This window comes from Colius striatus, chromosome 2 (genome assembly GCF_028858725.1).
Source record: "Colius striatus isolate bColStr4 chromosome 2, bColStr4.1.hap1, whole genome shotgun sequence".
Lineage (NCBI taxonomy): Eukaryota > Metazoa > Chordata > Aves > Coliiformes > Coliidae > Colius > Colius striatus.
In genome coordinates this window covers 69,603,725-69,626,377 of record NC_084760.1, presented here as the reverse complement: position 1 = coordinate 69,626,377, position 22,653 = coordinate 69,603,725, and the positions used below count along the sequence as shown (strand labels likewise).

At 45.6% G+C, this 22,653-nt stretch overlaps 1 protein-coding gene and 1 long non-coding RNA gene across 4 annotated transcripts in view; both read left to right on the top strand.

The window, feature by feature from the left end:
• The window catches only part of TOMM20 (translocase of outer mitochondrial membrane 20), a 115,095-nt gene that overhangs the window by 28,116 nt on the left and 64,326 nt on the right, over positions 1 to 22,653 (top strand). The window contains exon 9 of one of the 3 annotated variants that reach the window (XR_009818257.1): positions 4,340 to 4,418. The exons of 1 other annotated variant lie outside the window; for it this stretch is intronic. The gene's annotated coding sequence lies outside the window, so the exon portion shown is untranslated. Of the gene's footprint in view, positions 1 to 4,339; positions 4,419 to 22,653 lie in introns of those variants that run through there. One more of the 3 variants, XR_009818259.1, reaches the window with a different exon arrangement.
• On the top strand, positions 4,508 to 21,574 carry LOC133624892 (uncharacterized). Its single transcript, XR_009818182.1, has 3 exons — positions 4,508 to 4,612; positions 19,500 to 19,685; positions 20,262 to 21,574. It is a non-coding gene; the product is annotated as an uncharacterized LOC133624892 (long non-coding RNA).

The following is a 22,653-nucleotide window of genomic DNA, read 5'->3' as shown; positions in this document are numbered from 1 at the left end:
GGCAAGGTCATTCATGGAGGCTGCAATGAGGAAGTGATCCTTGCACCTTGAGCTGCTACTGACCCTTTGAGCTGCTGCCCCTGTGGTGCTCATCTACCTTTGGCCATGCTGACGCTTGAGAGGTTTGCTGGCAGCAGGAAGCAGCCTGGCAGTGCTGTGTGCCTGCAGCCAGGCATTATGCTCATCCTGAGAGGGCCTGGCCAAAGGGGTAGTGCAGCCAGGCTTCCCAGCATCCGCCCAGAGCCATCCTGTGCCATGGAGAAGCACCTTGTTGGACTTTAATGCTATACTGAGGGGGCAGGTGGGAACTCAAAGTGCTCCAGCCCATAATTTGCACATCATTCTTCAAAACTCTGATAAAAGTCTTTGCACTGCTGTTCTCACTTCCATTTTTTCCAACTGTCAGAAGTGTGGAGCTCACATTGCTTCTGTGTTTCTTTTATAGAGGCACATAGCCTACTGCCTCTTTTCCTTTCTCATGCTGCTGTGTGTGCTTTTCTTCTTCCTGTTCCACTCATCTTTCTGCCCTTCACTCTTCATCTCCTCTCCTCCCCTCCAGATTTTCTCTTGCCAGACACATGCGCTTCTTTTGTTTCACCAAAATGGTCTGAGGGCACTGACTACATCTATCTGGTCCTGCTAAATGCTTCCCAAAACACTGATATTGCTTCATGCAGAGCAGGGAAATCCTCAGCACCTGGGAAGCACCATTTTTCCTGACCCAGGAACTGATACTGCTTGTGGCAGTTTGCTGGAGGCACTGGTGAGATCTGAGGCCTGGAAAGTTTACTCACGTTGGCTGGGACTCCCAAACGTGTTGGGGCTAATAATGCATATGGATTGTATTGTGCTTTCCCTGGAGCTAAATTGAGAAACATGTTAGTTAACACACTAGGGGTTACTCAGAGTTCCCAAACCTTGTGTTTTGCCAGTGACAAAGTTGCAAACTTGTAGTACAACACTCCTGACATTTTCTGTGTGGTGCAATGACCAAGCTCCAGCAGAGTTGTGCTTCATCCTCTTTGTCTTGCAGTTCTGCCTGGACTTTTTTCGGATTTAAGTCTTCAGCTGTCATGCATTCTTGCCAGCTATTCTATACATCTAAATAACTAGGTGAACTCTCTCTGGAAAATAAACTATCCAATGAATTTAGCCCTTCCTTTTGGTGAGTGAACTGCCTTCAGACTGTGTTTCGAATGTATTTTATGTGCAGGAGTATTATTTGTGCTTTGCCTAAATGTTTGCTAGCTATAGATTCTCTGTGTGCTCTTGGATATAGCTGTGGTTTTAAGTACCCACTGCTGGTTATTCATAGTGCGCATTTAGTCATTTAACAAACATGGTATTAGTTCTGCTCTCTAAGTGGATGACTAATACTCTTATAAATAGGAGGAATGTGATCTGAAAGGTCACGTGAATGTTCCTAGTGTGAACATATCCTCAAACTATGAGATTTCTCATTCCAGGAGCACGCTTGCAAAAAAGAAAATACTCATTATTAGGAAGAAGAAAAGGGGTTCAAAACCCATTCAGGCAATTTATCGGCTTTAACTCAAACAACTTGCAAATGTTTGTTAAGTTTTGCATTGCAAAAGGTTTTTGCAATATTTGCCTTTCTCTGCAATCTCTCCTGACCTGCTTGGGAGCATGGGAATTACCCTGTTGGAACAGTCTTAATCTCTCTGCTGTGCCAGTGCCCTCCTTTGGAACTTAACAGGACCTGAATGTTTCTTAAGTAGGTATAAGAAGCATGCTTCAACTTTCTTCCTAACCTCTTTCATAACCTCTAACTCTGGATTCCAAAGGAAATGAGAAGAGTGTACAGTACAGGTTTTGGCACCGCCTGTAAGCTGGCAGCTTTCCTCAGCTTGGTACCATGGAGAAGACGATGCTGTGCTGCCCAGGTGGTGGAGAAGGAATGGGAGGATGCTGCCTCTGAAGTGGGATGCAGCCTTCTGAGAGGCTGGCTTTCTCTGTTGGAGAATGCTGAAGGTAAAATGCATCAGATCAGCTGAACAAGCACCCTCCTCTTTTCATTTTTACCAAATGAAAACAAAGTAACAGAATGCTGCTGATCTCCTGCCATTGTAAGGTTTGATTTACATTCAAAGGAATACAAGGAATGGAGGAGCCATGGCCTCAGGACATCCAGCTTCATTTCATGGCTGTGCTTCAGGCTTGCTGAGGGGGTGTGTGTAGCACACACTGAGCCCAGGTTCAAGTCCAGCCTGTGTTCATACACTGACTGTTTTGACAATTGAAGTCCTGGGCTGGCCTGCAGCAGCCCCTTGGCCAAGGCTGAGGCCCTCGTTGGCTGGAGCAGTGAGGGGAGAGCCATTATGCTGGAGGTGTGGCAGGAGAGTCCTGCAGAGGCCACATGCCAGGGGTTGGACTGCTGCTGCTGCCACTCTGATGCCAGTCCAGTGAGGCACTTTGTCTGCTTGCTGTGGTGTGAAGTCAAAATGAAGCCCTTCCAGTGGAGAAACAGGCAAGCACAGCACCGTCTTCCCTCCTGTCCGCAACACAGGTACACCCAGGCGCTCACCTGGTGGGCTTTGGGCTGGTGGAGCAAAGCAAAGTGAAATGCTCCTGGGAATAGGTTCAGCTTCCAGCTGAGAAGTGGCACTGGCTGCATCAACACTTCTCTGCTCAGTCTCTCCATAGTCAGATGTAACTTGTAGCTGAAGTTAGTTTGGCTTTTCACTGGAACAAAGTGGAGGATAAGACTTGCATAGCTGGCTCAGAGATGTATCCTCATCAAAACAGAGGCAGATACATTTGGTCACCAGCCAAAGCTTGAGGCACATGCCTGGGTGGCATGTGGCTACGTCTGTGCTAATAAACTGGGCAGCTGCAGGAGCTACGCTCTGCTTTGTGGCTGAGTAACGCTGTCTGGACATGGCATGACAGATAAAGACAGATGAACCCTCTTGCCCTTCAAAACCATGTGGCAATATACAGACTACCTATTGGAAACAGTCCTCGCCCATGCTAACTCCTGGGCTGTGCTTGGGAAAGGTCTGGGAGAGTGCTGGTTGGCCTGGGCCAAAACCGTACGTGGTACTGCACTAGGAGCCTGAGGGGTGGGTGGTTGGGCATCCCTACTCGTGCCCCAATCGATTTTCTGCTCTAAATGCTGCCACTCTGGCTGGTGTCGGGCAAGTTACCTAATCGGTGATACAAGAAAGAGAAGACTCTCCCAGCTTAACTCCTAGTCTTTGTCCCTTCGTGCCCTCTCTCACACAGGTGTAACCTTACCTACTGACTGGCAGGACTGCCAGGATCTGATATGTTGGGAAAGTGGGATGTAGTATAGGTGAAAGTCCAAACTGACTGCAGTGGTTTATACAAGAAGTGTGCCTGTGGCAGACATGCTATAAAGATGGTATTCCCATTTCACACACCTATTGTAATTTCATCCACGCTTGTCATACAGTTACAGAAATGCATTAGCATTAAAATACATGGGCTAAAAGCATTTGGTTGTGTCCTGTGTTCTCCTCCTGCCAGCCTTTGTCATGACAATAGGTCGCAGATTAGAAAGAACAGCTTGGGTCTCCCCAAGCAGTCTATATGCAGACAACAAGTCCCAGAGGTTTGACGACCATACATGGTGTTTCTTTCTGCACACATGATATGTCTCCTAATTTCAGCAGTCTCAGGTTTGATTTCAGTGGAAGACAGTACATATAAATGATACTCAACTGAGAAGAGCACATGCAGGGCTTATGAAACTGTGTATGTGTCTGCATGTGTGTGCATTAAAATAACAGGACAAGGGTGCAATATATTATTTAATAGCTGGCTCAGATTTCTCTGCTTGCCTTAGGAGCTCTTGGCTCTCAGATTTTGTTCTGTTGTGTGAAGAGCTGTATTTCAGGGTGCTCTCCTACAGCTAGTGTTGGGGGGCTCAGCAGTACATTTAAACTGAAATCAGATGTACCACCCAGGTTATTTTGAGTGTGCTGATATTTCATAGAATCATAGAATGGTAGGGGTTGGAAGGGACCTTTAGAGATCATCTAGTCCAACACCCCTGCAGAAGCAGAGTCACCTAGATCAGGTCGCATAGGAACATGTCCAGGCGGGTCTTGAAGACCTCCCAGGGAAGGAGACTCCACCCCCCTCTGGGCAGCCTGTGCCAGGGCTCCATCACCTGAACAGTGAAATAGTTTTTTCTTATGTTTAAGCGGAACTTTTTGTGTTCCAGCTTCATCCCATTACCCCTTGTCCTGTTGCTAGCTGCTATAGAAAAAAGGGATGTCCCAACCTCCTGACACCCACCATTTAGATATTTGTAAATATTAATGAGATCCCCCCTCAATCTTCTCTTTTCTAGACTAAACAGCCCCAGTTCCCGCAGCCTTTCCTCATATGAAAGATGTTGCAGTCCCCTGATCATCTTGGTGGCCCTGCGCTGGACTCTCTCCAGAAGTTCTCTGTCCCTCTTGAGCTGAGGAGCCCAGAACTGGACACAGGACTCCAGATGAGGCCTCACCAGGGCAGAGTAGAGGGGGAGAAGAACCTCCCTTGACCTGCTGGCCACACTCTTCTTGATGCATCCCAGGATGCCATTGGCTTATCGGTGCCTTTGGATTTCTCATCTTTCTTGGTCAGTTGCAGATATATTTTTCTCATTGATGGCAAGTAGGTGGTAGTGGTGGGAGCAGGTCTTGTTTGTGGCTACTGGCCAGCTGACAATGGGCAGTGATAAAAACATAGAAAAAGATGGGCAGAAAGGAACAGATAGTGTAATTACATGTGACAAGGACCAGCACGACACTGCATTTGCTATACACATACTCGAAACCTACACACAGGAATACATAAAACATTCAAGACATGGAATCAGGTTCTTCCACAGAGCAGCCAATTACATAAAGAAACAAAAAGAGATTTTTTTTTTTCCCCATTGCAGTGCTGCAGTCAGAGCTTTCCAGCCTCTGGCTGTGCCTGGGAGAAGAGTGTGTTAAGTGTGAGCAGAATAAATGATCAGTTTGTAACCAGCATGGCAGACACCTGTGCAGTGCCTCACTGCAGCCCCTTCCTGTGCCGGCCAGGCCTCAGCGGCAGGCGGCAGGAGCAAGCAAAAGCAAACCTAGTTACAGCAGATCGTGAGCAAAGACCCTCAGGCATGACTGCTGCAAAGATGCACCTACGTGTTCCAGACAGATCCTTTCTTGGTGCTGCTCAAACCTTGCTCTCTGTACTTGGACAAAAGCAGACCCGGTTTTTCACGTTGCGGCACAGTTGCACTTCTGAACAGGAGCCATTTTGCAAGGGAGGGAAGAGCAGCACCTAACTACTCCTGAGCTGCCATCTCCCTCCTGGGGTTGGAGAAAACCAGGAAGCAAGCCCTCAAAGCTTTTCCATGGTGACACAACAGAACAAAACAGGATTTCCTTCAAAGCAGTAACAGAACAGACTTTGCAGCATTTTTACAGGAGTGAATTGAGACGCTAAAGAGTGGAATTTCCAAATGCTTTTCCCTTCCTACACCTTTTTAATCTTCATAAATCTGTGTCAGTTTTTAAAGAACCTATTTTGGGGGAAGAGAAAGGGGACAGGACAGGTGATGAGCTATTCAGAGCTAAAAGAAGAGATTCATGCTGCCAGAGGTTAGACTGTAGAAAAATGTGTCAGCGCAGGAGATGATGGTTCTCTCTTAATGTCTCTCCCGAAGCATCAAGGTGTACATGTTTCTCAAAGGGGCTGTACATCTCAGAGATAGTCTATGAACTGCATGTTGAAATGGTTGCCATGGCAGTGCCTGAGTATAACTTAGAAAGCATGATTAGCCAGAGCTGGCCTAAATAGCTGAAGGGAAGGAAAAAAGAAAGGAAGGAATAAAAAGGCCAAGGACTTTCTGTTATTTCTGATATAATTCCAACTGCGTTAGACTTTGCCAGGAAGAGGAAGGTGATAGTGGCGAGAAGCTGCAGGATCCTGCTCACGTCCCAGCTCCGGGTGGGTACCACCAGCAGCACATGCTGTGAGGGCACTTTTGCCCCCTTACAATATGCCAGCACATCCGGCAAGAGTCTGTTAGTACAGACCAGTCCCGTCAGTGTTGGTTAGGTGAAACAGTACTTCACCAGAGGCAAGGCTAGGGCACTGCTTGCCCTTCAGCAACCTGGAGCACAGTCACAGCACTCACCTGACTGATGCAAGGCATAGTCACATTATAAAGAGGGAGACTGGCCTGCAGAGAGGTTGCAAGGGTTGCCCCAGGGGCCTCAGAGAACTGCTAGCCTGGGTAGGCTGTTTATGGTGAGTTCCCTATCCCTACGGTAATTTCAATTCTTCCAGCTCACTAACCTACATCTGCTTGAAGCATGCCTCTGGAAGGTATCTCATCTTCATCCAGAGTCTGAGCACTGAAGAACACAGCCCCTTTTGTTAATTCATTGCAGTGGTTAATCATGCTTGCTCATTTAAAAGCACACAATCACACCTTCTATCTGATTTGGTTGTGTAGGTATTAGTGCTCAGCCTCCGGTGCATGCTGTGTTCTTTTCTGCTGAGTTTGATTTGGGTTTTTTTTTCTTAAAAAAAATAACTTCTTGACATCCTGTGGGTTTTTGCTGTGAAGGTTTCTTATGTGCTAGAGTCACTTTTGAGCTTGTTTTTGAAGTGAAGGTGCAGAGTTCATTCTCTCAAAGGGTTTTATTTTAGCTCTCCTTAGGGGAAACGTGAAAGACCGAGAGACTAATGTGAAGATGTCTCAATACCAGGTGTGGATGGCAAAATGTCCTCTCTAAGAGTGCCACATTATGGGGACAAATGCCCAGTGTAGAATCAACAGATGAGATTTATGCAAGCTGAGAGTATGCAGGTAGGTGTTTGCAGGAGCAGAACCCACTAGCTTGATTCTCTTCTCTCACAGCTTTCTAAAATAGAGGAATTTAATTTACGTTAGCCTGCTTCTTAGTCCTTTGAGTGAGATGATATGAATCTGCTTAGGCCACTACTTAAGATTAGCAAGGGTATCTTCCTCCCCTCCTGTGCTAAGGGACCTGTAAGTTGCTTCTTTAAGAGGAGGACAAACCTGCAGTACTTACTGTGGTTAATGAGTATCTGTTTTGGCTGGCAGAACTGGAGTGAGAGAAATCATACATCTTGCACTTTAGGAGGAAGAAAAGAAAAGTCCACAAGACACCTATTTGCCCTGCTTTTGCAGGTTGGCTTTTGCAATTATTTGCAGAAGTCTCTTCCACTTCTTGCACCTCCTAAATCCTTGTCATCCGGGTTTGAGAGCTGGGACAATCTTCTTTGGCACCAAGTCAATGATACATTTCCTAGCACCAGCAGCCATTCATATTTTACATCAGTGCTCCTCTCTGTTGCTTTCAAGCAATAACCATAAATATCAGCTTTCATTCCTCGAGCGCCTTTCATCCCAGGGGTTCCCAAAGCACTTTCCAAGCTTAACAAGTTTATTGTAAAGTACTCCTTTAGAAAGGGAGAAACTTACTTCCCATTAAAGCCTGATTTTAGGAAGAAAACCCCCAAATTATAATGTCTTCAATACACATGAGAGCCTTTACAGCTGTTATGTACTGTACATGTTCCCTTACCAAAAAAGACTGCTTCTTGCTCCTCCATCCCCTGTCTCCTCCAGTTTAATCCAGCAGTGCTCAGTTACCTGAGGGAGAGAAGTGCAAGTAAGGAGAGATGGTTGTCTCCTGTGATCTGAGGAAGTGCTTTTTTTCAGGAATCTTACTGTTGCCATCAACAGTTTCTTCTGGCAACTCCATTTCCATCCAGTCTATTTTCTTTTTGTCTGGGCAAATGTCCTAGGGCAGAGTTGAATGTCCTGTGGCTTTAGCGAGAGAGGTCACCATCTGTGGTTGGACTGTGCTAAGTATCATGTGAGAAACTGTAGTCCTTTTCAGGACAAGCCCAGCTGGTCTGATTTAAGTCACATTCCCCTCCAGTCACAGCAGAGACAGTTGCTCTGCACTGAAACGAATCAGAACCTTTCAAATAGTCCTTTATTTGGCTCTTCTGTGGGAGCAGTAAGCCCAGAAGAGAAGACCATTGCTGGTATTTCGTAACTGAAGAATTTCTTTCCTAAGGAATCGTATGATTAATTTTAGGGCAGCTTGAATCCAACCCATGTCAATCTGTTTTCTCTGGTTTCAAGAGGGTTCAGTATGGTGAAACCTGTCCATTTCATGATGCACAGACCTTTCTTCCACGTTGGCTGTGTTGGAAAGTAGTCTCTCCTCTGCTTGGCTGAGAGAGGCCCAGGTAAGGCACACAAAATCCTTTGGCTTCACCAAGGACACACCAAGAGCCTGTGGTAGAACAAAAGCTCTATCTCTGGTTCAGTACTTCAACTACACAAACATATTTTTTTTTGATATAGATAGCTTTAGATGAAAGATACATCAAAGCATATTTTTGGCTGCTGCCTTCAGAGGTAATACTGGATCTCCCGGGGGAGTGCAAGGAGTGAGATATAATCCAAGGATCAAAATCCTAATCTTCCCTCTCTTAACGCTGGTTGGGATCACAGGGAAGTACTTTCTTGAGGTTGTTACGTTTTGGTTCAGAATTGCATTTTCATTCTTTTCCAACAAAATGCTGCATATTTCAACACTAGCTCTGAAGATCTGTAAATTGGCAAAGGATCCAAAAAGAATAATGAACCAGCAGTTACTGTTTACATTGGCCACCTTGTATAAGTGCTTATATTAGCATTTCTGAAAGGATTCATTCATCACTGAAATAAGGTTTGTCCCTGTGAAAAAGAGTTTGCTTGGGAGGGCCTGTGTACCTCCTTTCCTCTATCAACAAAGATTACAGACATCAAGAGATGGTTTTGCAATGGATGTTAATGTATACCTATTATTTCAGGATAAGAATAAGCCACTGAAAATATTACTTGCCTATTTCTGGCAGCATAATCGAAGTAGCAGTAAATTTAAAGAAAAATCTCATTTATTTTCATGTGTCTTATTCATATTTATTTAGAGACTATATGTAGAGACTCACTCGCTCTCTCTCTATATATATATAAATATAAATATATATATATATAAAGTTTGTTTTTTAGACTAAAATCCTGTCATACAACCTCAAGCCCAATGACGAGTTCTCATGTCATGTAAAATCAAGTAGACCTGCACTAGAAAGAACAATGATTGTTGAAAATATTTTGCCCTTTTCATGCTGTGACTCCTTCTGGGGGTGTCAGCAAAGCAGACATACTTTTATGAAGTACACTTAAGTCTTCCCTTTTTCTTGTTATTTGTCACAGTTGTTGCAATTTGCCTTAAATTGGCTGTCTTTACACCAAGGTATGTGATGCTGTTTTTCTTACAAAAAAAGGTTTGTATGTGCTGCACTGGCCCAACTGGATCTGAGGTGGAACAGGTCCTCTGCAGGGCCAGCAGCCAGCGTCTGTTCCATCCTTATGCTGCTGCTGGTTAGGGGTCTCTCAGCAGTGGAGAACACGTAACAGTGCTTGTGTAGGAGACAGAAATGTTAAGTCCCTGTGTGATGCCTACATTTTTCAGGTGCATTATTATGTCATAGCCTCTAATATACCATTTTTCTTTTAACTTTTTGAGTGCTTCACTTCAAGGCTGGAAGCAGTTGAAGGCTAGGGCTCTCTGTGGGCATTCACACAGCTCCTGGCATGGTACAGCTTCAGCTCTGATGGGAGACTTAGGCCGCAATTTGAATGCTCATTTAAACAGAAATCTTGACTATCTGTAAGCTATCCTGTTGACAAGTGTCCCTTTCATGTGAAAGATGATGCTTTGCGAGCACTGTTTATAAAGCAGAGGAAGAAAGCAAATGTGAATGAAATGAGAGACCAAGAGCCAGGCCACTGCCTTCTGTGGGCAGTCCTCATGGAGTTTCTGAGATTTCCCTGGTGGAGTTTCTTCTCAACCCTTTAAATTCTCATGCAGGGGAAGCTAAGCCAATGGCTGATGAGGAAACGTGGGGGTCAGCCCCTCACCTATAGAGTTAACACTCTGCCTGCAGCGCTGGTGCACAGAGTGAGCAGAAATAACTCACCCTCTCTAAAGGGGTGAATGGATATGTAAAAAAGGCCCAGCGGTGCACATAAAGGATTTCATCGTGAGTGTCTGGAGAAGAGATCCCTGCTCTGAAACAGGCAAACACTTCTCTGCATAGACTCAGGCTAATTTCCCTTCAATCTAGAGTCAGATTGCTGCAAGTCTCAAATAGAATCCTTACAGTATTGCTTCCAAAGATGAAACAAGGATATTATGGGCACCACCACTGAGGCAGGTAATCTGTAAATATAGCTGCAAAGTGCCTGGTTTAATGCTAACAAACTCTAATGGTGAGGAAGATGAGACAGGTAACAGCACTGATACAGTATAATATAATGCGATGGCTGCTATCAATGTGACTTATTCTAGTCAGAGGCTTTAGTATAGGAAGTTGGATAAAAGATACAAAACCAAATCGGGGGGGGGGGGGGGGGGTGGTTCCTTCCTGGTGAAGGTCATCACCAGGAATAGCATGGGAAGTAATTAATGGAGAAGAAATGTTCCCCTTCAAATCAGAAGCATTATTTTGCTTCACAGTTTGGTTCTCCTCTTTAAGCTCCCGTAACAAACACCAGGAAACATGCAGGGCCTTTCTCCCAGAAGCCATTGAGAGATACCCCACCCAGTGGGCAAGGAGTGCAGGAGCTGGATGTTCACACACAGGAATGCCATCTTGCAGCTTAATTCCCTCTCCTCGGAGTGCTCTTTGAGTGGGGATGGGCAAGCAGAGGGGTGAGTGCCTCTGCTTCATGTCCCCACCCTGCAGGCTGGAAACCCAGTGGCTGCAGGGCCAAGGTGCTGCTGCTCCCTGGGGCACTTGGTTGTTTCCTTCCAAGCAGCCATAGCAGGGACGAGTGCTGAGGGGAAGCTCTGAGTTTCACATTCCTGAATAAAATCTCTTGCATGTGACTCTATCACTTCTGCCACAGAAGACCGATCAGGTTTTCCATTCTTGGCTCCATGTGGCTACTCTGAACATCCCAGGTTTTCTGTGCACAAACCAGATGCCTTTTTCCACTGCTCACAAGGCCTTCAGCCCTGCATACTAAAATCATTATGACACTTTGCACAGTGTAAAGGTTAATTATAAAGGTTAACTTTTGGAAGGCTTTTCTTTTGTGAGCCCAGAAGGTGAGAGTTCAGATTCTCCGTCCTTCAGTAGGTTCTTGACCCTGCAGTGGACTTTCAGAGGTAGGAGCACTGCAGAAGTTGTGAGTACCTTGGAGCTCCCATATAGCACAGGAAAATCCTATTTTGGGAAAACTGCTAATAGCAGAGGTAAATTCTTACTCGCATTTTTTGTGTTACAGACTCTGGAAATTCAGCTTGTTCCAGCCTGGTTCCCAAACTACTTTTTGGTGTTTATCCAAAATAAGCCTGTGCATTGAGGCTCCCTATCCCCAAAATTGTCTAATCAAATGAAAAGAATTACCTCAGTTGCACAGATGCTTCTCCATCTGGTCCTACAACTAGAGTGGGGCCAGGACACAACCCCAGCTCAACTCTCCTCTTCTTCTCCTCCTACTAGGAGCTGTTTGAAGATGCTGGGTCTCAGTCCAGATCTGACTTTCTCATCTGACCCCACTCTGTGTATCAAGTAAAATCCTAGTGCAGATAGCTTTAAGGCAGTTCAGAAATGTGATTGTGCATAAATATTGGGCATTTGGCTGGTGGTGCTTATAATCCTGTTCAGTCTGGAGTATTTGAAGAACAAAGATCAATCCCATAAGGACAATCTGTCAGTTTCATGTCTTCACATTGACTTGAAGTTTAGCTCTTTCATTCTGCTTGCTTTCTCGCATTCCAAGGCACGTGTGTTGTTCTTCTAGCCTTCTCCTTATGGTCCTGAGATTTGAAGACACATATTGTTTTATGTGGGGTTTTCACAGCTGCTGCTCCTTGAAATGGTTGCAAGGGATGCTGAGTTGGGCGCTGTTGTGCTCAGGTTTATTTCTTTATAACATTTCTATCAAGAAAGTCAGCAAGACGCATAATTCAAATACTTCTAGATCATCATAGTCTTGTCAAGCTCAAATGTTTAAACTCCCTTTGAATATGGGCTCTGTGAACTGTTTAACCACAGCTTCTCTTCTCTTTTTGGTGAAAAGAGAAGTTACATCATTCAAGCTTTTCCTTCTTTCTTCTCTTTTTTTCTTCCCCCCCCCTCCAAATTTACCATATTTGCAAACAGACTCTGCCTATGTTAGCAAATGAGAGATTTGCTTTATAAGCTCACTGTGATGCAAACACACACTGGCACATCAAAAGACCTGTCAAGAGTCCAAGGTTAAGAGGCCAAGCCCAGAGATGTCACTACCCTGAGGTCCCACATAGTTTGAATGTGTGGCAAATAGGTCAGTTATTTGGCTAGTGAAACAGCTGTTCGGCTTGGCTGAGCACCTTTCTTATTCTTTCTTGAATATAACTGCTAATCTATTCTTCTTTCCTCATACACTTCCCCAACCTCACCCTTTTCCAAACCTTCACTAAGCATATACATATATATATATATATATATATATATATATATGTAAATAATACGTATGTGTGTGTGTGTGTGTAGGCAGTTGTGTCTGCTGCTGGGATTTCCTCCCAAACAATACCTGTTGTGCTGGCCACAGTGGTTCTCTTGGTTCCCATGCTCAGAGCAGTTTGAGTTTCCTGCTGGCTCAGCAGCAAGACTTTCAGGGCTTTTTATACTTATCCTTCTTTGGGAGCCAAGCAGAGGAGCACAGTTTGCAAGCTGGCTGGGCAGGCGGCAGGAAGCTTGCATATTAAACCGTGTGAACTTTGAGGAGGGGGGGAAGGGGGCAGGGGGCCACTGGCTGGGCCTCAGGAGGCATTTGCTGAAGCCCTCTGCCTTGTAAACTCATCATCTCAGCATAGGGATGCTCACTGCCAAAGGAACAAAAATGGCTGTAAATTCAAGTGGAAAGAAGCGAGAGAGCCAAAGATGGAATTAGAGAGGAAACATGGGGATGGCTTTGAGGGTGGAGTGAGAAGGCTTGGGTTTTAATTATTCATGTGAAAACTTATGCACGGGGTTCCCTGTACAGAGTGATGCCACAGCACCTGGTGCTGCACTGCTGGAATTGTGGGCTGGCATGCTCACCCTATCCCTGCCCCAGCAGTGGTTGCACTGTCTTCTCTGGGTAAAGGCGGCTTTTCTGAACTGCCCAGGTGCAATCAAAAGCACAGAAATGAAAGCACTCTTCTCTCTTCCCTCCTGCACTCTCCCCTTCTGTTGCTGTCAGCAATAAGCAGGTTCCCATTTGCAAGGACCACGCACTGAGGTGTGGCTGTGGAAGAGGGGTTTGCTGAGCAGCACTGTGAATGGCAGTGCCTGCTTGTCGGTCCCAGGCAAAGCCATCCCTGGAGCTGGGAGAGAGGCGTTTCGGCAGGAGCCGTGGCTTGCTGTAAGTGCAAGTGTGGGGAGCAATTACGGAAAAGTGCATCAGGCCAGAAGAAGGGAGAAAAGATGGGCTGAACCTGTCTGCCCTCAGAGCAGCTCCTTGCCTCCTGCTTGTGTCTGCGCAAACGAACAAGGAAAATGAGGCAGTAGGGGAAGATGCGTGCTGTGCAGATGCTTCCGGAGCAAGAGTGGCCTGATGTGGGCATGGTGCTATGGCATGTGTTCATGGCATGGCCCTGCACAGGGAGAGCTGTTGCACTGGCCTGGTATGCACTGCCAGAGAGGTGGCCAGGGCTGCAGGGCAGCAGGTATGAGTACTATGTGTGTGTAGGATCTATTTTTAGCGTGATGGCATGATGGAGAGAGCCAGCAGAGGGTGAAAATGCTCAGCAGCATGACAGACCAGGAGATGGGGTAAGGCTTGGCTCCGTTAGCCATGCCATAGCATCAGTGTGAAGTGATGCGACCTTGCTGGCCTCATCTGAGATAACAACAATGCACAGTTTTCCATCTGCTTGACAGCACCATTCTCTGAGGGTTTTCTAGGTGCCCATTGCTCCAGGCTCTAAGTAATCCACAAACATACACAATACAAATATACAAAATCCACAGTCTGAGAAGACAGGGCTTTTGCTCCCCTGCCCAGCCCAGTGGCATTCTGTGTCTGGCTCCCAACTGAGCGCTGAGTAAGGCAACAAATCTGCTTGGTACCTGCACCTCCTTCACGTCCCCCAGGAAGAGAGGTGCTCGAGCCTTGAGATATGGCTCTGAGTGACAGAGTGGCTCATGGGAAGCTGGTGAAGGTCCTGGTGAGAGCCACCCATCGAGCTCCTCTAGATCTCAAACAGTCTCTGCCTAGGCAGCTTGTGGTGCCTCTATCTGTTTTTAAGGCTATCCAACATTTCTTACAAGACCAGCTGTTTAATAGCCATTAAGCCTCTGAAAACTTTGTTTGCCACTTAGGTGTTTTCTCCTGTGCTGGGTGTCTGTCTCAGGCTGTATGCATCTGGGAAGCTTCATCAAAATGTTTTTGCCTGCTTTCATGAAAGAGGTGAGAGAAACTGTGGGGTTTTTTCTTCATATTCAAACATGTTCTTAAAGTGATCGATTGAGAAACTGCAGTACTTTATACCTTTGGAGGAGAAGCTTGAAAATTGGCAGGTATCAGGCACACACCATTGGTTGTTCTTCATGGGGGAAGAAAGTTGAACTTACAGGAAAAAAAGGCCTCAGATCTCAGACACTCAACAGAACCTTCTTAAGAGTTAGAAGCTGAATTCTCTGAAGGCACTTGCTCAGTGGAGACTTGTTGAAGTCTGGCGGCTAAATCTCAGATGAGAGTGTGTCAGGCACACTGCAGCCTCCTACTGCAGGTGCAGACCAGCGGCTCTTTGAAATTGTTTTTCTGTGCTGACAGAGTTGCTGGTGCTGGAGACAAGAGCCTGGAGGTGCTCTCGGGTGTGTTCCTTTGCTGACGCTCAGGGGAACACATGTGAAGGCTGATGTTGTCTAGGACTGGGACCTGGCCAAGGGAGGAAGGGGGAGAGGCCTGCTGCAGCGCAAAAGCTGAGAAGCCCCTGCCTGGAGAGAGAGACTGATGTCAGATGTAGACCAGGATGTGTGAGCAGGACCAAGGCAGAAGACAGGCTGTAAGGACCAGGAGGAGCAGGAGGAGTCAGGTATGGGAGCATCTTTTCCCTCAGATCAAACCTCCAGCAGATACAGCAGACCCAGTGATTTCTGCTGTGTTGTAGTTGTCTGTTGTCAGCAAATACTTGGGGAAGCCGTTGGCACAGGCTGTGACTCATTCCTGCATGCTCCCTCAGCAGAAGCTGATGGGCTATCAGTATTCTGAGTTATTCTGCTTTTTGAGCACGATGGAATTAACATCTGGGAGTAAGAGTCAGTTGTGCCGGTGAGTCACGTGGTATCTGGTGTGATGCCACATGATGGGATTTTTGTTTCAGTTTGCTAGCTGCAAATCAAGAAAATGACACAAACCTCACATGGATTGAAAGTCAAATTAGGAAGCCCATAGGCCCAAGCAGTTGGCAGGCAGAAATGCCTGATTTAATGCTGCCCTTGCCATCTGAGTGCAGCTGCCACCTGCACAGACAGGCAGTGTTGCTTTCAGCTGCAGGATCAAATATATATAGGTCCATCTTTTTTTCCCCACAACTCTACCTGTCTTAATGGCCTGGGCAGATGGTCCCCAGCAGGTGAGTGGAGGCTCTGTAGGGAAAGGTCCTTGTCCTACCTCTTTGCAGCTGTACAGGACAAAAGGATTCCCACTCTGCCTTCATGCCACAGTGGACTCCAGCCCTTGGCAGTTGTGATGGCAGCCAGCATCTGTGTTCCTAGATGATAAGGGACTACAAGACCAAATCAGATGGAGTCCTCAGATAAATTTTCTGCCAAACTCAAACAAGCTCCCATCAGGCACACGCCAAATGAAATTTTGCATAACTTGTAGCTTTACCACAGGTGGGGAAATTAGGACCCTTACAAAGGCACATCCCACTTCCCTAGCTGAGTATCTGAGCATCCCCTGGTGCCAGCTTCTGAAGACAGAGATGCTTAATTTTGTGATTTGAAGAGAACAAGCTAACATACATCTTGCTCATCTTTTTTGGGGAGACAAATTATTTTAGCTAAAAATTACCAAAAGAGTCTGCCTGAGGCAGACATCCAGCATAGAGTATTTGAGCTTGAGCAGCTGAGCTTTGGCAAAGCTGTGCATAGCGGAAAGCATTCATTATTGGGAAGTGTTAAGCAACTTTAACTCCAGGCAGCACTCACAGTGGGAAATGAGAAGCTTTGGCTCTGTGGATTGCCCCGCCATCACTGCTGGATGTGTATGTGTGAATCCTGCCACCATGCTCTCAGCTGGTTGCCACAGGCCAACACTGACCTGCATTTGTAACTCGGCCTTTGCAGGCTCTGGGGTGGACCTGCTGTTTCGCAGACTTACCAGTTTACTGTTGAGTCAAATACTGAGGAGAAATGGTATTTTAGTGATGGTGAAGCATGAAGAAAACACATCAGATTTCTCTTTCCCTGTGGGAAGAGGAGGTGGAAGGGGATTTGGATGTTGGCCCCGACCCCACTAGTGCGTGGCAAGTTGCTTTGCAGGAAGATCTTGTCATTGTGGCTGTGAGTGGTCCTGGGGACTCCTCCCTGCTCACCTGACAGCCTCCACACCGACAGAGGTTTTGGTAGGGGATTGAGAAGGCTGTGAAGGTTAGTGGTGGGGAGATAGCAGCTCTTATTGCCAGTCTGGTTTTTTGTTTTCTGCAGGAAGAGGTATTTTCCTTTCTTGTAACATTTCATCTAGAGCTGTGTAAACAGCACTCTCTCCTTGATATCGACACCTTCAAATGATTTCCTCTCCCTCTCAGGGATTTATTTACGCAAACTGTACTATTTAGTTCTTTAATCTTCCCTTTAGTGATTTGATTATTATTCATTACCAAATTCTTTCCAGCATGCCAACATCGCTTTGGCACACGAGTGCCTGCAGTTGCTTTCTCTGCTTAGAGGACAGCTCAGTCCCAGCAGCATGCTGCAGAGAAACACCATCTTCCTTTTTCTCTATTATTTGATGCTTTTCACTTCTTTGCAAGCCAAAATCAGACCCTCTTAGTTTATAAACCAGCATCTAGTTTGCTACTCACGCTTATCCCTATGTTAGACCCTTTTCAGCAGCTGCTACAGACATATTTTTCCAAATATGTTTCCTTGCATTGCCCTTGACCCAGGCAGGAGCTACTAGATGCTATTTTCTATCCCATTCCCCCATCTCAGAAACATTTATTTCTGAGCTTGAAATCATAATGAGAACTCCAAGCTCACACACTCTTCCTAATGCTAAATACAAAATGATCCTTTAAAATAAATAATTAAATAATTAAATAAATAAAGCCCAGCAAAAACTTTACAGATTCATAATTCTGTGGCCTGGTAAACAATTCCTTCCCATTCACAGCCTCACTGTTCACTCCCTGGGGACTGGGCAGGCTGACAGGGGCAGTTTGGTTACATGGAGTGTTAAAATGATGAGCAAAGCTCTTCTGGAGAAAGACAGGCCTGAGCTGTCTCAGTGCAGCCTTTGTTTATTCTGGGCACTCATGCTCACTGCCAAAACTCAGGCAGAGGTTTTTAAGCCCTGATTGTTTGGACAGGTAAAAGCTTTAGAATGATACATGTACTTTGTATGTGTAGGCGACGCTTCAAAGTGCATTAGGACATGCAAGGAGCCAATTTCAACCCAGTCTGTAAATGATGACTGAGTCCAGCTCGTGGAATACATGCTAAATACATCTAGCCCATGAAATATGCACTACCTGGAGAGCATTTCCTGGGATGTCTGTGCAGATTTCATTTTTATTAAGAAACCTTTTTGACTATTTCTTCCCTGCAGGCACTAGGGGTGGAAATAGGGTAGGTTTGCACATAAGCAAATTACAGAATCACACAGAATCGCAGAATCTTAAAGGTTGAAAGAGACCCTGTCCAAGACCCCTGCCAGAGCAGGGCTACCTAGAGTAGGTCACACAGGAACTCGTCCAGGTGAGTTTTGAATGTCTCCAGAGAAGGAGACTCAACAGCCCATCTGGGTAGCCCATTGTTGCATGTATATTTACATTGTTGTCAGTATGTTTAGCTTCCTAACATGTATTGCTTTTATCATCAGTGTCTTGATTTCTACCACTCTCTTTAGAAATATTACAGTCACAACTTGTAACCTTTGTAGGCTCATCCAAGGAGCATGGCCTTTCAGACATTCCTTTTGCAGGGTATTTGTTGTGCTCCAGGAAAGGGTGCCTTATGTTTCAGGAGACTTCTGGGCATGAGAAATAAAAATCAAAATGGAGGTGGTGGCCAGCACAAAGAACCAACCGAAGTAACTTTAATGAATTTCTTTCCGTACCTTCCAATCCACCCTCCCCTGTAGGAAAACCAACTCTCAGGCGAATAAAGCATATGGCACAGGAGATGGAGCGCTGATGCCAAGTTTGCCTTTGCCTTAGCAGAACTCGCTGGAAAATGCTGAATCTGCAGATCTTCTGGAACATGCTCTTCGAGAGAAAGAGGAAGGCATATTCCCACAGCCTTTTTAGCTGAGCTTCTGTGCTCTCACTGTTTAAATCCTCAATGGGGAGGACACTATTTTGGCTGCAATGCTGGGCAGACACACAGTACTACGTTCAAACTAGCTGCTGTCGATAGCAGTGCATGTGGCAGCAGCAAAGAAAACCCATCAATGAAGTGGGTTAAATATTTGAGAAGGATCTGAAGCCCACATTGCCGTGCCTTCTGCATGCATATATGTGGGCTAACTAGCTGCGACAACTGCCATTTTGGTAAGCAGGCATGCCTGCTGCCATGGGGTTAGAAGCCTCGTTCCTGGCCTTGGTTTGTTATGTTGCTGAGAGTATTTGAGGACACAATTGTATTTGAGCTGTCCTGAAGTGAGATGTTGTGTGCAAGTCACTCCATCATGACTTACTTTGTGCTCATTGTAGAGCAGAGAGACAGCCATCCCCACAGGTCATTTATCCTAAAGTAGGCATGGAGTGCTATGAGAGGGTGCCTCTCTCTTTCTATAAGGCTGGCAAATTCCCTCAATGACTGTTCAGCCTGTGGTCAGCTAGTCTGCCTGCTTCAAGCTGGTCTGTCTGCTCCAAGCTCAGCCCCATCAGCTGAGGCTCTGGGAGGACACGTTGCTGATGGGTGCCAATGTGGCACAGGTAAATAGGACTTCTCCACCATCCTGCTCAGTTCTCTTCCGAAGGATGTAGGATGCTGTCAGAACTTTAGGTGCCTCTCAGCAGTACACCTCTCTACAGTTGGCTGACAGCTGAAGAGGAGATTTGAGTGTCTAAATTAGGAAGTTAGGCATCTAAGGCCATTAGTGGACCTATCTCTGTGGTTTCCGAAGCTGAGCAGACTTAGATGAAAGAAAAAAAATCCCCTGCTGAGTTACTTTAATCTTCCAGACAGCTATGGAAATGTTTGTGTTGTGTACTCTTACAGATGTGTTTCTTCTATAGGCACTCACAGACGGGAGAAATGAGACCATCATTTTAACTGAACATGTGCCACAGGGATACACCATGGGCTGGGTGAGGGGTGATGCTCTGCCAGGACTTCTTGCAGCACTTGGGCTTGGAGATGTTTTGTAAGGTGGGAGGTGAAGTCCCCACCTTTGGACCCCTGTGTTAGGAAAGCCTCCCAATGTGAGTAAGCAACGCCTCTTTCCAGAATGTAGAAAATACATGGCAGGGTGATGAAATTAATGGGCTGGGGAGCTCCTTTGTTTAAAAGAATGCTGGGAGGGGTGAAGGCAAGCTTGTTTTTTCACATGGTTTATGTTCCCAATCCTCTTTTAGTCCTCTCATGGCAACCTGTGTACTTTGCAGTTCAAAATCACATGAATCTCTGCTCAGCAGAAATGTAAATGTTTTGATGAAATTGTTTTTAACAAGTTTGATTCATTTTATCAGCTTGATTAAATGCAGAGCTTTATGGTCTTTAATTGGAAGGATTTCCTATAAATTACCATTTTTTGGTAATTTGTGGAGAGTGTGGTGGTGTGCAGGGTGTTGCTGCCTTGGCGGTGGCGTGGGAGGTGCCTGTCTCTGACACCCACCTGTTTTCCCTGCAGCTTCATATGGTTCAGAGCCCTGAAGACCTTCAGGAGCTGAGCCTGCTCTCACGGCCAGGCAGGCGCTGGGCGAGGGGCAGGAAGAACACGCAACTGGAAGCCTTTCACTAGACCTTATGTCTTTTCTCTTGTGTTTTCCATCTCCTAGATGATTAATCTCTCCTTCCAGTAAAAAATACAGCGTGCCTCTTCTTCTGACAAGTCTCACAAGAAAGGAAGCACAGTTGTCTACAACAGCCCGCTCCTTGTTTTGGTTCATAAGCAGCCTCAGCCTGCACTGGATTTTCAAAGGCTGGCTGAACAAAATCCCTGGGTTTACCAGCAGAAAGAAAAAAGAGTTGATTGGAAAAATCTCAGTTTGGGTACATTTCACAACTGGTCTTTCCACTCTTCCATTTAACATGGCAGACTGACAGGCTGTAAAATACATCTAGCTGTAAAGAAGAAAATGTTGTTTCTCTCTGCCCAGCCTCATTTTTCAAAGCTGAGCGTCCAGTTGCATACCTGTGTGAAACCTCCAGGGCCCTAGAGGCTTAATGCAGCAATAGGAATTCTTTTTTTTTATTGTCCACATTACATTTTTCAGTGCCTTTTGGTCAATATCCCAGACTAGAGAAAGTAAGGACAGACTGAAAACAAATGAACTCTCCTCTTAAATTTAGAGTCTGCCCAAAGCAGTGGAGTAACTGAGGCGTTGACACAGTCTCTGCACCAGCGGCTTTGCAAGAACCTTCTCCTTTGCCCTGACGTGTGGTAGAGCCGCTGCTCAGGGAGGCTCAGGAGTCTTGTCATCAAAACACACAGGCTGAGCAACAGGGTTTTGCAGCTCTCTTCAGATGGGTTTGCACTTTTACTCCCGCCTGACTCGGAAGTGGAATGGCCCCTGAGAAAACGGTGCATTTCATAAGAAAGGAATGTTTTCCATCCTTTCCTAGCACTCCCATTGCCCTTCTGTGTGTCCAGCCCTCTCAGGCCAGTGTGATGTGGGAGGAGACGTTTCTAGCAGCAAACAACTCCGTTTCTCTTTCACCTATGACATTCCTACACAACACAAAAAGCCCTGCAACAAAAGTTAGTATTTGATGGTTTTTTTCCTTTTTTCTTTCTTTTTCTTAAACACTCACATGTCATATCCTGTACAGGCAGTTGCTTTAATGGTTGTGTTGCCAACAAAGACGCTTGTGTTTAAGTGCCTGCTCCTTTACAACCATAGTGGCTTTTAATGAAAGATTTTGTCTTCATAAGGCCAAAATGTTCTTTATCCAGCTTTGGCTTTTGAAAGAAACACTGTGAGTGTTTCTGGATTGGATGTGAAATGTGTAAATTCTGTATTACCAAAGTGGAAAATCTGTCCTTTCCTGATTAATAGACCATATCAAAAGAGGTGAGTGGTTCAAGCCTAAATGGCCTTACACACTATGAATTCATGAGTTTTACATCCCCAGGACGGGGAATATTTAAAAACAGAAGAAATGTATAAAAATAAATTACATATGAAGCTGAAGAAATATTTGTGTGTGGCAGTGGTTTTATTTTTTTAAACTAGATTTAGCTTTTCTTTTCAACTCCTCTTCCTTGAAGTTGCTTACAGTTTGGGGCTGTGGATCCTGATCCCTGGAAGCCTCTGGCAGGAGCAGGCAGGGACATGGGAGCTCTGAATGACTCCTCGCAAAGGCAGAGATTGAGAGCCCTCCTGCAAAATGATTTCAGTCCATGCTGCAGCATGTGTTTGAGGCTGAGGAGGCCACTGCTTACTGTAGCAGGCAGAGGAAATGGCAAAAAGCTCCATCGGTGTTGAGGATGCAACGTGGTTCGGGCAGCTTGGAAAAAGAAAGTCTTAGTATCACCAGTTAACTGGATCCAAGGAGAGAGCAGCTACGTGTTGCTGTTTACCTCCTGGGAGAAGCAGCAGATGACTGACAACTTTTAAATTGCTCTTTCATTGTGCCGTGTGAACTACACGTGGGGACTGGAGCTGCACCACAGCTGCTGTTGCATCACAGATCATGCTTTCAGCAGAGCTCTGCAGAAAAAAAAAAAAAAAGAAAGTAAACGGTGTTATTTTCAGCCTGAACAGTGAGCAAATTCTCAGTATCTAAATGAGAGCCCTTGAAGTAAACTCCAGGTGTTGCAGGAAGTGGTGGAGGTGACTCAGTAAATGTCACACTTCCCTCCAAGTCAGTTCTGAAATGGTGTCCAAAAATAACATTTCATGGGCATCTGGCTGTTTGAGCTGGCTCTGCTTTTTAACGAAACTCAAAACTAGTGCTGCCTGGCACCTTCCCGATTTTACACCACCTTTCTTGTCAGAGATGTTTCCCTTTATTGCCCTGTCTTTGTTCTTCCCTATAAAGCCAAAGATATGACAAGTTAAGTTCTATAGGTCTCTAAAAATAAGCATTAACCCCTTCTATCCCCATTCCATTGTTTTGATGCATTTTCTTAAATATTTATGCCCCTTGACTGACTGATATTTCCTCCACTGTTTTAGTCCAACATATTTTTCTTTGCAACTGCCTTATTCAAGCGTTGATAGGGAC